General features: G+C 38.3%; 1 protein-coding gene across 4 annotated transcripts in view; it reads left to right on the forward strand.

The window, feature by feature from the left end:
* Positions 1-12,983, forward strand: part of SGMS1 (sphingomyelin synthase 1) — a 290,955-nt gene that overhangs the window by 28,509 nt on the left and 249,463 nt on the right. For all 4 annotated transcript variants that reach the window (XM_090278031.1, XM_090278030.1, XM_090278035.1 and 1 more), the window contains exon 2: positions 9,028-9,123. The gene's annotated coding sequence lies outside the window, so the exon portion shown is untranslated. The remainder of the gene's footprint in view (positions 1-9,027; positions 9,124-12,983) is intronic.

Below are 12,983 nucleotides of genomic sequence, written 5' to 3' on the forward strand. Positions count from 1 at the left end.
TTTGATTGGATGGGAAGCCTCAGTCCTATTGGTTGAAATAGGATACCAGCAATTCCTTTATAAGGGTTGGCACAGATGGCAGGAACACGGTGCAGGCTTCTCCATGAAGTGTGGTTTGCATGAGAGGCCCAGGTTTGGAAATGGCTACTAGGATCTTCTTTTAAATTTGAGCACAATTAGCATCAGAGTCTTTCTTGGTGTAGGTAACTTCTTTTTTTTTTTTTTTTTTTTTTAAATTATTTATTTCTTTGTTTTTTTTGTTTATTTATTTTATTTTTAGAGAGAGGGGAAAGGAGAAAGTGAGGGAGAGAAACATCACTGTGTGGTTGTCCCTCACTCGTGCCCCCAACTGGGGACTTGACGTGCAACCTAGTCATGTACCCTGACTGGGAATCGAACCAGTGACACTTGGCTCGCAGGCCTACGCTCAATCCACTGAGCCGCAGCAGCCAGGGCTCTTGGTGTAGGTAACTTCTTTTTCAGGGTCCACACAGGTATACTTTTTAACTGTTAATTTCCCTAATTTTCCTTCAGTTCTGGTTAAATGCTCAAAGTGGCATGTCTCTTTGGGTTCATTTGGCTGAAAGAGTTGAAGCTAATTACGTGGTGTGCTGAGGCATGCTCTGGACGAACGTGAAGGATTTATCACATTCTGATTGGTCATTTTGGGAATATTATTGGGTCAAGCTATTTTCCTGCCGCACAAACTAATAAGGTGACAATAAAATCTTAATCCTTAAATTCTATTCTTTACATTCTATTACATCCTTTAAAAATAAAATGTTTCTTTCCATTCTGGAATTCTGGGGTCTTTGCATAAATGGCTCACTGGCACTCAAGAGTCATATTCTTAATTTCTTGGAAATTTTAAATTTTGAAAATTACAGTCTCGGTTGCAGACTATTGCTGGAAAATGACACCTACATGTTTTATTAAATTCTAAGCTTCTAACAGCAAAGATGAAAGCAGAGTAGGATTGAATATACAAGGGCAAAATCATTAGTACCCAATCAAGATAATATTCAGACAGCAGGCAAAATTTGATGGTAATCTTTCTGTTATTCTCTTGATCTCTGAAATATCTGTATAACCTGTTTGTTTAAAAACTTTTAAAAATTACAGTTGACATAACATATATTAGTTTCAGTTGTACAACATATACTGATGAGACATTTATGTAAGTTATGAAGTGATCACCCTATAAGTCTAGTATCCATCTGATACCATACATAGTTATTGCAGTATTATTGACTGTATTCCCTGTGCTGTACTTAAATCCCTGTGATTATTCTGTAACTACCTATTTGTACTTCTTAGTCCCTTCCCTTTTCTCACCCATCCCCCTAATGCCCCTCTCATCTGGCAACTATCAGTTTGTTCTCTGTATCTTTGTTTCTGTTTTGTTTGTTTATTTTGTTTTTTAGATTCCACATATAAGTGAAATCATATGGTATTTGTCTCTCTCTGTCTGACTTATTTCACTCAGCATAATACCCTTCATGTCCATCCATGTTGTCACAAATGATAAGATTTTATCCTTTTATATAGACAAATAATATTCCTTTGTACACATGTACCACATCTTCTTTATTCATTTGTTTATCAATGGACACTTAGGTTGCTTCCATATCTTGGCAGTTGTAAATAATGCTGCAGTAAGCATAGGGGTGCATATATCTTTTTGAATTAGTGTTTTGGGTTTCCTTGGATAAATGCCCAGAAGTGGAATTGTTGTGTCACATGCTAGTCTCGTTTTATCAGTCTTTATTCATCTCTACTTTTTCAGCATTTGATGCTTGAGTTTTCCCAGCCCTTCATCCCCTGCCCCAATGAAACTGCTATTTTCTAGGTTTCTGTTATGCAAGAAGGTGGCATTCTGAGTCTCCTGCTGTCTTTTTCCTGCTATTGGCTACATCAGCCACCATCACTCTATTATCCACACATGTCCATGGTTTTCCCTTTATTTTGTTCCCTGATGGCATTTGTGAGGATGCATAGCTATTTTTCCATATCAGAGTATTTTTACTTATTTGTCCTGCTGTCTTCCTACACTCAATAGCTTAAAAGCAAATTAACTTTAGAATGTTTTTAGTGGAGAAGAACCTTACAGATCATATGCTTCACTGTTTCATTTTAGAATTAGCTAAACTAGGGCTCAGGGGGCTGATGTGGCTTGTGTAATTCCACACAGTCAGCATTTGGTGAAATCAGGCTAAAAATCAAGGTTCTTGACCTTCTGTACCTCTCAGAGCCTCTGTGTTGGCCCACACACTTACCCTTCATGTTCTCCTGTACTATTATTGTTTCCTCGGCAAGGAACTTCAGAGCTATTTGACCTTCACATGTCACCTCCTTCCCCCTATACAAATGTCAAATTTCCATTCACCAAGACCTACTAATTCTTTCTATGATTTAAAATTTTTATTCTTTGATGAGTAAAAAAAAATTACCAATAATAAAATTCAGTTATTTTGAGCATATAGTTCTATGAGTTTTAACACATGCATTAATGCATATAATCACCACTATAAATAGTGTACAGAACAGTCCATCACGCTTCAAATTCCCCAGTGCTGCCCCTTTGTAGTGAAACTCTCCCCTCCTCAACCCTGAACTCCTGGCAATGCTGATTTTTTCTCTGTCACTATAGGTTTACTTTTTCCAGAATATCATATAAATGGAATTATATAGACTACCCTTCTGAGACAGCTTTTTTCATTTTGCATAATGCATTTGAGATTCATCCATGTTGTTATATGTATCTATAATTTGTCCCTTTTTATTACAAAACAGTGTTCCACTGTATGGATGTACCACAGTTTGTTTACCCATTTTTCATTGCATTCCCACCAGCAATGTGTGAGAGTTCTAGTTACTCTACATATTTGTCATAATTTATATTGCCTATTTTTTAAATTAGCCATTCTGGTAGGTGTGAAATGGTATCTCTTCATGATTTTAATTTGCATTTCCCTAATGGTTAATGATGTTCATCTTTTCAATTCCGTATTGCCATTCTGCCTGTTATGTTTATCTGTATATCTTCTATCCATTATGATGTTTGTTAAACCCATTGTCATTATCAAAACCCTATTCCTAGTGGTTATTGTACTTAGCTTTTTATATCAACGTTGTTGCCCATGTACCACAGTATATTCCAGAGGTCAAGGCATTGAATTTGGAACTTTATATACATAACCTCATTTTATCCTTACAAAATCCTCAGAAGATAAATAGTGTTTTCTATTTCTTTGAAGGAGAAATAAAGACCCCATGTTCAACAGATATTTATTGAGTACCTACCATATGCGGTGAGCCAGTTATTATACCCACTTACTAGTTCTGTGACTTTAGGCAAGTCATTTTATCTTTGAGTTATTTTGTTCACCTGTTAAAAAGGAATCTATATTAATATTTTCCCTGAAGGTTGTTGAGCAAGGGTTTTACAGAAAAATGTAGGACACATGCTAAGCAGAAGGTCTGGTCTGTGATATATACGGTATTCCCTCACTTATCGTGGGTATTACGTTCTAGATGCCCCCTCGAAGTAGGAACCTTACATTTATTCTACACTCTTAAACCTATGTAACTCTAACAACATACGTATACAGTACCGCAAAATCCCACAATACAGCGAAAAATTCGTGATAAATAATTAAATATAATATTTTTAAAAATTACACGATACAGTGAGGCCGCGATAAGTGGACCGCGATATAGAGAGGCACTACTGTACTGAGAAGTCATTATCAGAGGCTGCTCCTGTTCTCTTCAAACACTTCATACTTTACTGAGACTGTTTCTGCCCCCATTGGCTACCTCCCTCTGGAAAATTGCCCTTTGGTGGGTCTCCTACTTCACGTTGTATCAAATAGTAGAACCAACACAAGAGTGAGCATTTTTCTTTTAAGGAGCATTTCTCTCTGTTTCTTGTGAAGCTTACTGGTTGTTTGCATCATTTGGTCAAGAAAGATGAGATTGGACCAATTTTGCAAAGCAGACCTACAGTGCTGCAGTTACTACTAGTCCCTCATCCTTCCTGTAAATGTGAAAAGGACCAGTTATTGTGGAGATTGCTGGTAGCTAACCTGAGTGGTCTGTTTTCTAAGTTCACATTTCATACTTTAAATACCTAATCTTAGGTATGGCAAAAGGGCTACAATGGAGGAACCTTCTCTCTCATTGCACTGGTATATGAAGTGTTGCTGAAATTATTTTTATCATTTACTAGTCATTTAATCAAGCTTTGTGTGTGCGTGTGTGTTATTGGCTAGGTAATTTGGGATGATTTCTAAGAAATTGGAAGTACTTTGAAGAGATGTTCCTGTTTGAAATGATAGCTTCAGATTTTCTAAAGTTAGTAACAGAAAAGTTAAGTGAGCCAAATGTTTTACTTTGAGTTCATTCCAGTTCCCATGTCTGTGTAAAGAATGTCTAACTTACTAATATCATAAAAGATTGATCTAATTGGCAAATGTTTTCTATTTAGGTTAGGACATAAAGAGGAAATGATGATATTATTTAAAAAAAATCATGATACAAAGATGGCCTTTAACAAATTGTCAACTTATCCATCATGGAGTATGTGAGGCTTTGTGGAAACAAGGGTATTGTTAAAATTGGCTTCTTGATTTTTCCTATGAGATAGCTAGAGCATGTTTTCACTTCTTCAGTTGTTAAGCACGTGCCTGATGCCTACTGTGTGCCAGGTCCCTTTTATGTGTTAGTCTCTTCAATCCTCACAACAACCCTTTGAAATAAAAGAAAGCATCGTTTTACATGGCGATAGAAGGAGACTTGGGATGGTGAACACACAATATAATATACAGTGTTGGAGTATTATTGAATTTATCCCTGAAACTTATATAATTTTATTAACCAATGTCACTCAAAAAGTTCAATAACATTTTAAAAATAGATAGCCCCATTTTACAGATGTAAACATGTATGGAGAGGACTTTTGACCGCCCAGTGTAACCCCATGGGGAGATAGTGTTGAGCCCTGGTTTTCGGCTTTGCCAGCTGGTCTTATTGGCACCCACTCCACCTCTGCCTGTCATGAAGGTATGGCAGCTGCCACCCACTGCTCCTCAAGAAGGCCAGCATACCTTCTCCCAGTGTGGCATCTGTTTCCTTCAAGGGGGCTTTTCTGGGACCTAAGGTCAAACTTCCTACCACAAATACTGGGATTAGGCAATTTAATTTTGTCCACGAGGCCTACTGCAGAAAGAGCATGAAATCTATAAAGTCAGAGACAAGGTTCAAGTGGTATCTCCAGCATTTTATTTTATTGCCTGTATGATTTTGGTCAAGTACTTCAATTCCCAGAGCCTAAGTTTCTTCAATTATAAAATGGGAATGATACAGGCCTAGGAGAGATGTGGGGAGGATTAAAAATAATGCAACAGAGCACTTAATAAGTGCTTGGCACATGGTAGATGCTTAGTAACTGGTAGTTATTATAATTGTCACCATTGCAAGGCCTTCTGGCTGGTCCTGGGGGCTGAAAAAGCTGTTTAGAATAGTGATTAAGAATGAGGATTCTGGAATAAACCTCCTGGGTTCAAATTCTTGTTCTACCCCTTATCAGCTGTGTGAGTATGCACAACTTAATTGCTTTCTGTGCCTCAGTTTCCTTCATCTGTACAAAGAGTGCAGTAATAGTTCTTACTTCATAGGGATAAACAATTCTAAAGAGGCAATAATAACTGTCAAGAGGTTGAGATGAAATGATCTTGTATTGGTCATCTAGTGCCCTTGTTTTTTTCAGTGCCGTTATTTGAATCTCCTTGAAATTTACAGTAATTTTCTTCTCTTCTTTTTGCTCCAGTTGAAAGAGTTCCTCATTTTTTGTACTCAATGCCAACATAAATGTTGATGTTGTTTTTACTCAAAATATAGATAAATTATCATAAAATTACTGTCGCCACTTAAGAAACTGAATTAAGTAAACCTGAAAGAACAGTTTTTTTTTTTTTTTTTTTTGGTGTGTGTGTAGAATACACAAGTGTTTTTTTGTAGAATTACTACACATAAAATTAGGCATAGAAAAAAACAAATCTCATGCTATAGGTGAAAATGTAAAAAACACAACTAGCTCTCTGTTAACAAACAAACCCAAATGTTATTTTATTGAAATGATTGGACTCTTTTGCTTTAATCTTGAATTTGGCTGGGTTATATGCAAGTTAAGCTTTCCCCCTCCGAGATGATGGCAGTAAGGCGGGACCATGCATGTGAGTCCACTGGGAGGAAAACTGTGAATTTCACATTGGTCTGGAAATCCAATCTGACTTATCCCTGTGGACAGTGCGTGGTGCTGGCCAGGTCTGCATTGTTATTCTGAAGTCTGTGCTGATGTCTTGTGACTAATGCGTTCCAGCTGCCTGGTTCTTTACTTTGGAGTACTATTTATTTGCAGTCTTGATGCTTCAAGTAGAAAAAGCTTTCTTTTTTGTTGGTTAAAAGCTTTGCTGGTAATTAGCAAAACAGGCCTGGCTCTTATTTGGGGAGAGACAAGAAAGGTAGCTTAATAATCAGTTGTACACAACCACTTTGAAAACCAGTTTGACATTCCTTAAGAGAGCTGAACCTTGGATTCCCTAGTCCAGCTCCCTTCTCCTAGGTATGTGCCTTGGAGAAACGTACTGGGTCCTCTGGGCAAGGAGCACTAGAATGTAAATGGCAGTGTTATTCATAGAGCAAAAAACTGAAAACTCCCCGGATGATCATCAACAGCAGAATAGAACGTCCATATAATGAGAACTATACAGCAGTGAAAAATCTACTGCAGCCATGACTCAACAGGGATGAATCCAAAAATCTTAAGATGCAAATCTCAAAAGAATACATACAGTCCGTTTCATTTATATTAGGCTTACGACCAGGCAAAATGCAGCGATGTATTGAGAGTACATATGCGGTAAAACCATAAAGAGGAGCAAAGGAATAATTGACCCAGAATTCGGGCTGGTGCCCGACAGGCATGTGTATGGGTAGTGAAACTGGTGGGAAGGGCTGTGAAGGGAGGAACTTCAGTCATACTTACGTGAGGAAGTGTGGTATAGAGATGGTATTATGTGTGCCCAGACTGTAGTTTACCTGACCCAGATCTGGCAGAAATCTGGGACTCCTGATTTTGAAGACAATTCTCCAGACCAAGGGCCATTGGTAGCTTTTCTGGGCTTGCCATGATATAAAATTCCTACCGACTTCACATGTTCTCTCAAGACTGTTTTTAATGAAAAAGGAGAGTACACCCCTCACTCCCTCCCCCCAATGTAAGAGTACAGATGGAAATGAACTAGAGCAGTCAGGACTGGAGTTTGAGCTTAAAAATTCGTTCAACGATGACATTCTATTCCGTAATGCACATTTGTTTTAATATTAACAACTTTTAAATTATTGATTCATTTCCTTATCTCACTAACAGTTTGAGTAAAATTGATGTTTTCAAAGGTACATCATGTTTTTCCCTGGTTTTGTGTAGCTGTTGGCCTAATTTCTTGGTGACTGTTACTGGGGTCTAAGTGCTCAGTTTGTGAGTCACATCGTTTCTCCTCTGTGGGTTGCATTGTCCTTATGCACAGGTGTTCCAGCCCCCAGGTGAGGAGGCAGCATGGAGAGGGTCTATGGATTTTTACTTGAGCTAACAACGGAGGGGACAGGACTGAAAGCCGGGTGCAGGGATTCCTCACTACCTTTCCTCAGACTTCTGTTCACCAGTACCTCCCCAGGTTCAGGTTAGACACTGATACCTCTAAATCTCTGTGCTTGCAGAACTTTTGTGACCAACAGATAAATGGCCACTTTAGGCCATTATATAGGAACACTATATTCTTTCCAAGTAGTTTTCTTTTTTTTTTTTTGATGCTGCTTCCATCTTTACTGGTAGAGTAGTGTCTATGCCATTATATTATATTATACTTTGCATTTTACAAAAATGAATGGGAAGTCCTCAACAGCAAGTTATTGCATTTTGTTGTGGCAAAGATGAAAATCATCAAGGGTGCCATGTGATGCTGGTTTTACTTCCATTGGCCAACAGTGTGCTTTCTTGATAAGGAAGGAGGGAAAATGAAACATATATGTGTGTGTATATATGTATATGTGTAAATATGTATGTGTATATATGTGTGTGTATATATATATACACACACATATATACACATACACATGAACATGAACTATAGCACCCTCCACCTCCCAATGACATGTGAACGTGTTCTTTGGCCATTTTTCTTTGAGGTTGGTTTTTAGGAGAGCATCATGTTGGGGGGTGGCAGTGAGAAAGGGTGGGAATGACCTCTATGGTGAGACAAGCCCTGAGCTTAGGGTCAGGAGACCTAAGTTGGAGTTTCATCTCAGGTGTTTTCTGGTTGAATGTTCTTGTCCTACATCATCTCTCACACTTAGCTGCCTCCTCTGGAAAATGGAATCAGTAAACTCTGCTTACATCACAGGGGGGCCGCGGAGGATCCATTGTAATGGTTAATACCAAAATGTAAGGTATGGTGGAGGCAGCAGCAAATATGACTTGCCGGCCATGGTACCACTGTGCCCCATAGCATGTACTGTAGTTGAGTATAGTGCCAGACAGGGCCCAAATACCTTTTCCTGAAAGGAGTCCAGAGGATCAGCAATTCTGGTTTGGTTCTGTGTGTGTCTGTGGATACCTTCTAGGTATGGTCTCAGAAATCCAGAGTCAGAGTGAAGAAGCTCAGCTTCCTGAAGCTCCAGTTTTTGAGTGGAAGTTTGGGCTAGTTACTGGACTGAAATTGATGTGAATTAAAAGAAACTTACCGAAGTTCCCAGGGTAGGTGAGGCTAACTGTTGTTTGCCACATTCAGTATGTGATGGGATCATTTTTTTCTCTTTTCACTTTTTTCCTTCCTTAAAAAACAAATAGTTATAGCAGTATTTCAATCTAGAGACTTGTCAGATGTTGAGAACATTTTTTTCAAGTGAAGTACAGTTAACTTAATACAAATCTTTGGTGATAACATGTTGTTTTGCTTATTCTTGCAGGGTGAGGGCAGCATGAACGATCCCTGAATGTGCCCATGGGCATATCTCACCACTCATTTTTGATTAGGAGAAAGAAGACAGCCATCCACTTCAAAGGTGAGTAAACTTTTTTTTCAACAGTTTATTATACAAATTTTCGGACATACTAGAGTTGAAAGTATGTGCAGGAATTTCCGGGTATCCACTACCTACATTTAACAGTTGGCATTTTGCCACATTGTATGTGTGTGTAGGTTTGTGTATTTTTCTGATGAAACATGCTTGTTACAGACATCATGACGTTTTATCCTAAGTTCTTGGGGATGCAGCTCCTAAAAATAAGGATACTCTTCTCTGAGAGGCATTTTAGAACATTCATAGATTATGCAACGTATAATAATTTTAACACAGTTATAACTTCCTATTAAAAGGTCTAATTTTGAATTTATGCTCCCTTATCAGTTGATAGAAATAAAGCCAAATTTAACAAACATTTTAAACAGTGATTTATTTAATGGACGGATAGGCAGCATGAATTTGTTATGAGAAACATCTGAGTATAAAGGATTGGCATTTGCACTATACATGTGCCCTATATAGGAGAGGATTACCGTGCTTTTTTAAGTCCTTGTAATGTGCCCATCTGCCCACTGTGGCTGATGTTTATTGTTAGGTCAGTAGCTCTAATTACCATTCCTACTTCTCCCTGATCAGCATTCACAAGGAGACCAGTCTCTGTGATCTAATGTGATCAAAGTTCTTAATTGATTTTTTAACCTGAAATTATTAGGAGAATGTGTAAAGAATATAAGTGGTAATGTCAAGTTGAGGTTACTATATTAAAATCAACATCAGAGTGATTCAAAGTAATTCTCAGTCCATAATTTGACTACCTGAATTGAAACTTCTCATAAACTTAAAGATGTGTTCAGCTATGATTGTATTATAATTATATATTATATATTATGGCCTATTACACAATCAGTTATTAGTTCTCTGTGGTTCTTGCGGAGTGGCTGTAACTGTTCTACATTTTAATCTCAGTTACATTTTATTTATGGTATCTTCCTCAGGTGGTCCCTGAATATCTAGACATTTCTTCATAGATGTTTATAAACTAGATTTGCCCGGTTAGACCATTATTTTAGAAGAAGTCCATTTAAGGGAGCCATTTAGGGCAGCATAGGCTTCTTATATTCTTGTTTCTCGTGTGGAACAAAGAGTTAGTGACAGCAGTAAAGTTTCTTCCAAAGACTCTGGCATTCTGAAGGAGCTGTGACTGGAATTATAGGCATCTCATAGTGGTCTTGAGTTTATTCTCGTGTGTGGTGTAAGTTGGTGGTCTAGTTTCATTTTTTTGCAGGTCCCTATCCAGTTCTCCCAGCACCATTTGTTAAAGAGGCTCTTCTCACTCCATTTTATGTTCCTTCCTCCTCATTTAAGTTATTTTTGACTTGTCAGGGATTCCTTATTCAAGTCCCTTCTACTCTAAAGGTTACATTACTGGAATTCCTCTATGTCATTACAGGATTAGGAAGGTGAATGCAGGAAAATGAAACATGAAATTACTTTAGCTTCTTGTCAGTAATTTCAGTATTCGATTATGTGAAAAAGATATAATTAATCAGAAGAATGATGTTCTCAGATTATCCCACCTATGTATTTCTACCCCAATTCTAATAACCATGAAATAAATCTCTTTTCTACATCCCTTACAAATGGTGGGAGTCACGGAGGGCAGGGATGGACTTAATAATAACATTAATAATAAATAACATAATAATAATGCTAACAATAAGTAAATATTAATAATACTTCCTATGGTATGAAATTTCAATCCTATTTAGTTTAGTAGTTATTATTATTTTCTTATATTCTGATTTTTTTATAAGAGAGGTAGATTACTCAACAATACATAGATTCAAGACCCTGGCTGGTTTGGCTCAGTGGATTGAGCGTCGGCCTGCGAGCTAAGTGTCGCTGGTTCGATCTTCCAGTCAGGGCACATCAGAGAAGGAAAACTCTGACTCCAAAAAACCTCCGCTGCCTTGCGGCATACCTCTTCAGGGGAAAGGCTAAGGGAGTAAACCCCGACAGAAAATCCGGAGCCGGAGTCCCTAAGGCGGTTTGACGTTGTAGTCAACACCGGCAACTCCTGCGGCGCACCTGAAGCCAAGCTGTATTGACTCCGTCTTTCCCTTGGACCCTTCAGCTGCGAAGAGAGGGGGGGTCTGCTGCATGGGCAACAGCAGACCCTCCATATCACCCTGCCCAGGCTCTGTAGCTTCAGCTCTTAAGAAGCTACACCATCGTCTCTCGAGACGGACGGCTGCCGACGACGACGACGAGAGTGGTCTAGTTTGCTTTTTTGCTCTTTGGCTTCTATTTGGTTATACTTTGAAAAGATGAGGAGGAGTGGAGTAGGGCTCCATATGAGACAGAAGGCTTGAAGGATGTCGAAAGGAAGGCACGTGGAGCCTTGTATGGGGTCTTCAACTGGCTCTCTGACCTTTGACCACTAAGGTATGAGGTAATGATATTTTATTTCTTTTTTTGTACTTTCTATTGAAATAGAATATACGTACAAAAATATACATATTGTAAATGTACAGCTCAATTTTACAAACTGAACTCACCCATGTAACCAAGCACCCATATCAAGAAACAAAACAGTACCACCATAGATAGCTTCATGCCTCCTCTAGACACTAGACACTACCCTTATCCATGGGTAGCTACTCTCTTGACTTCTAGTAGCATAAATTCATTTTGCTTTTTCTCTCTCTCTCTTTGTGATATATAATGCAGATTGTCTTTTTTGTGTCTGGCTTTTTTCATTCAACAATCTATTAGATTCCTCCATATTGTTGCATATAGTTATAGATTGTTCATATTTATTGCTGTTGAGTATTCCATCATGTGGGAAAATGTACAACATTTTATTCATTCTGTTAGATGCAGATAATTTTTTTGTGTTCACCCACCCACAGCACTCTCTGGCAGAAATGAAGATTAAACAAAGTTTATCCTTATTATGGTTACTGTGGAAGTGGTCCTCGGTTGTCCTACCTCTGCCCAGCTTCTGCTGTAAGGGAGGAATACAGGCTGCAGAGAGAAGGTTGAGATACAGTTGGGATGTGTGTGTGTGTGTGTGTGTGTGGTTTTTCAGTCCTATGATGACTTCAGCTGTTTCTCCTGTGACTGACCACATCCCTGCTGGCCCATGTTTTCTCCATCCTCTTTTCTGCCATTATCTCTCTTACATAGTACGTTCGAGGAGACTGTGCAGAATACATCAAATTATAAGTAACCAATGAATAGTCAAAGTTCATTAGGTGTAGATATTAGGTGTTAGATGAAGGGCAAAACATTAAGTCATAGGCTTGCTTTTAAGGAGCTTGTGTTGTGATTATAGATTCACAGGGATATGGGCCACATCCCTGGAAACCTCTTGCACTGTAGAATTCAGGAAGTAAATTCAGAGGCTTGCATAGGTCAGGCGTGTAACATGACAGAAATGAACTTGTTCAGTAAGGAGTGATGGGCACTGTGGAAAATGAGTATATATGCTTTGCCCAATTTTTGATTCAACAAAACATGTCTGGCTGAATTTAGCAAGTTTATCAATTTCCAACCTTTAGGGAATAGAATGTTTGTCATAAGAAAGTAGTTTCCTGGGGATTTGAATGTTTCTGTGGATTATGGATGACTTTGTAACTAAAGTCTCAAACACAGTCATGCTCGTTTGTGCTATACCAGCTAAGTTGTTTAGTTGTGAAAGAGATGAGGGTTGAGTAGTTGCAACAGTGAATGACCGTATGACCCATAATACCTAAAATATTTACCATCTGTCCCTTTACGAAAAAGTTTGTTGACTCTTGCTTTACTTCATAAAAGCAAGGGCATAGTAATAGTAACCCCTGTAGTCATAAAATAGTCTGAATCCATTAATTTTAGTGTCAATACCTTTATTTATG

The sequence above is a fragment of the Furipterus horrens genome, unplaced genomic scaffold, assembly GCF_987537825.1.
Source record: "Furipterus horrens unplaced genomic scaffold, mFurHor1.1.pri manual_scaffold_5, whole genome shotgun sequence".
Lineage (NCBI taxonomy): Eukaryota > Metazoa > Chordata > Mammalia > Chiroptera > Furipteridae > Furipterus > Furipterus horrens.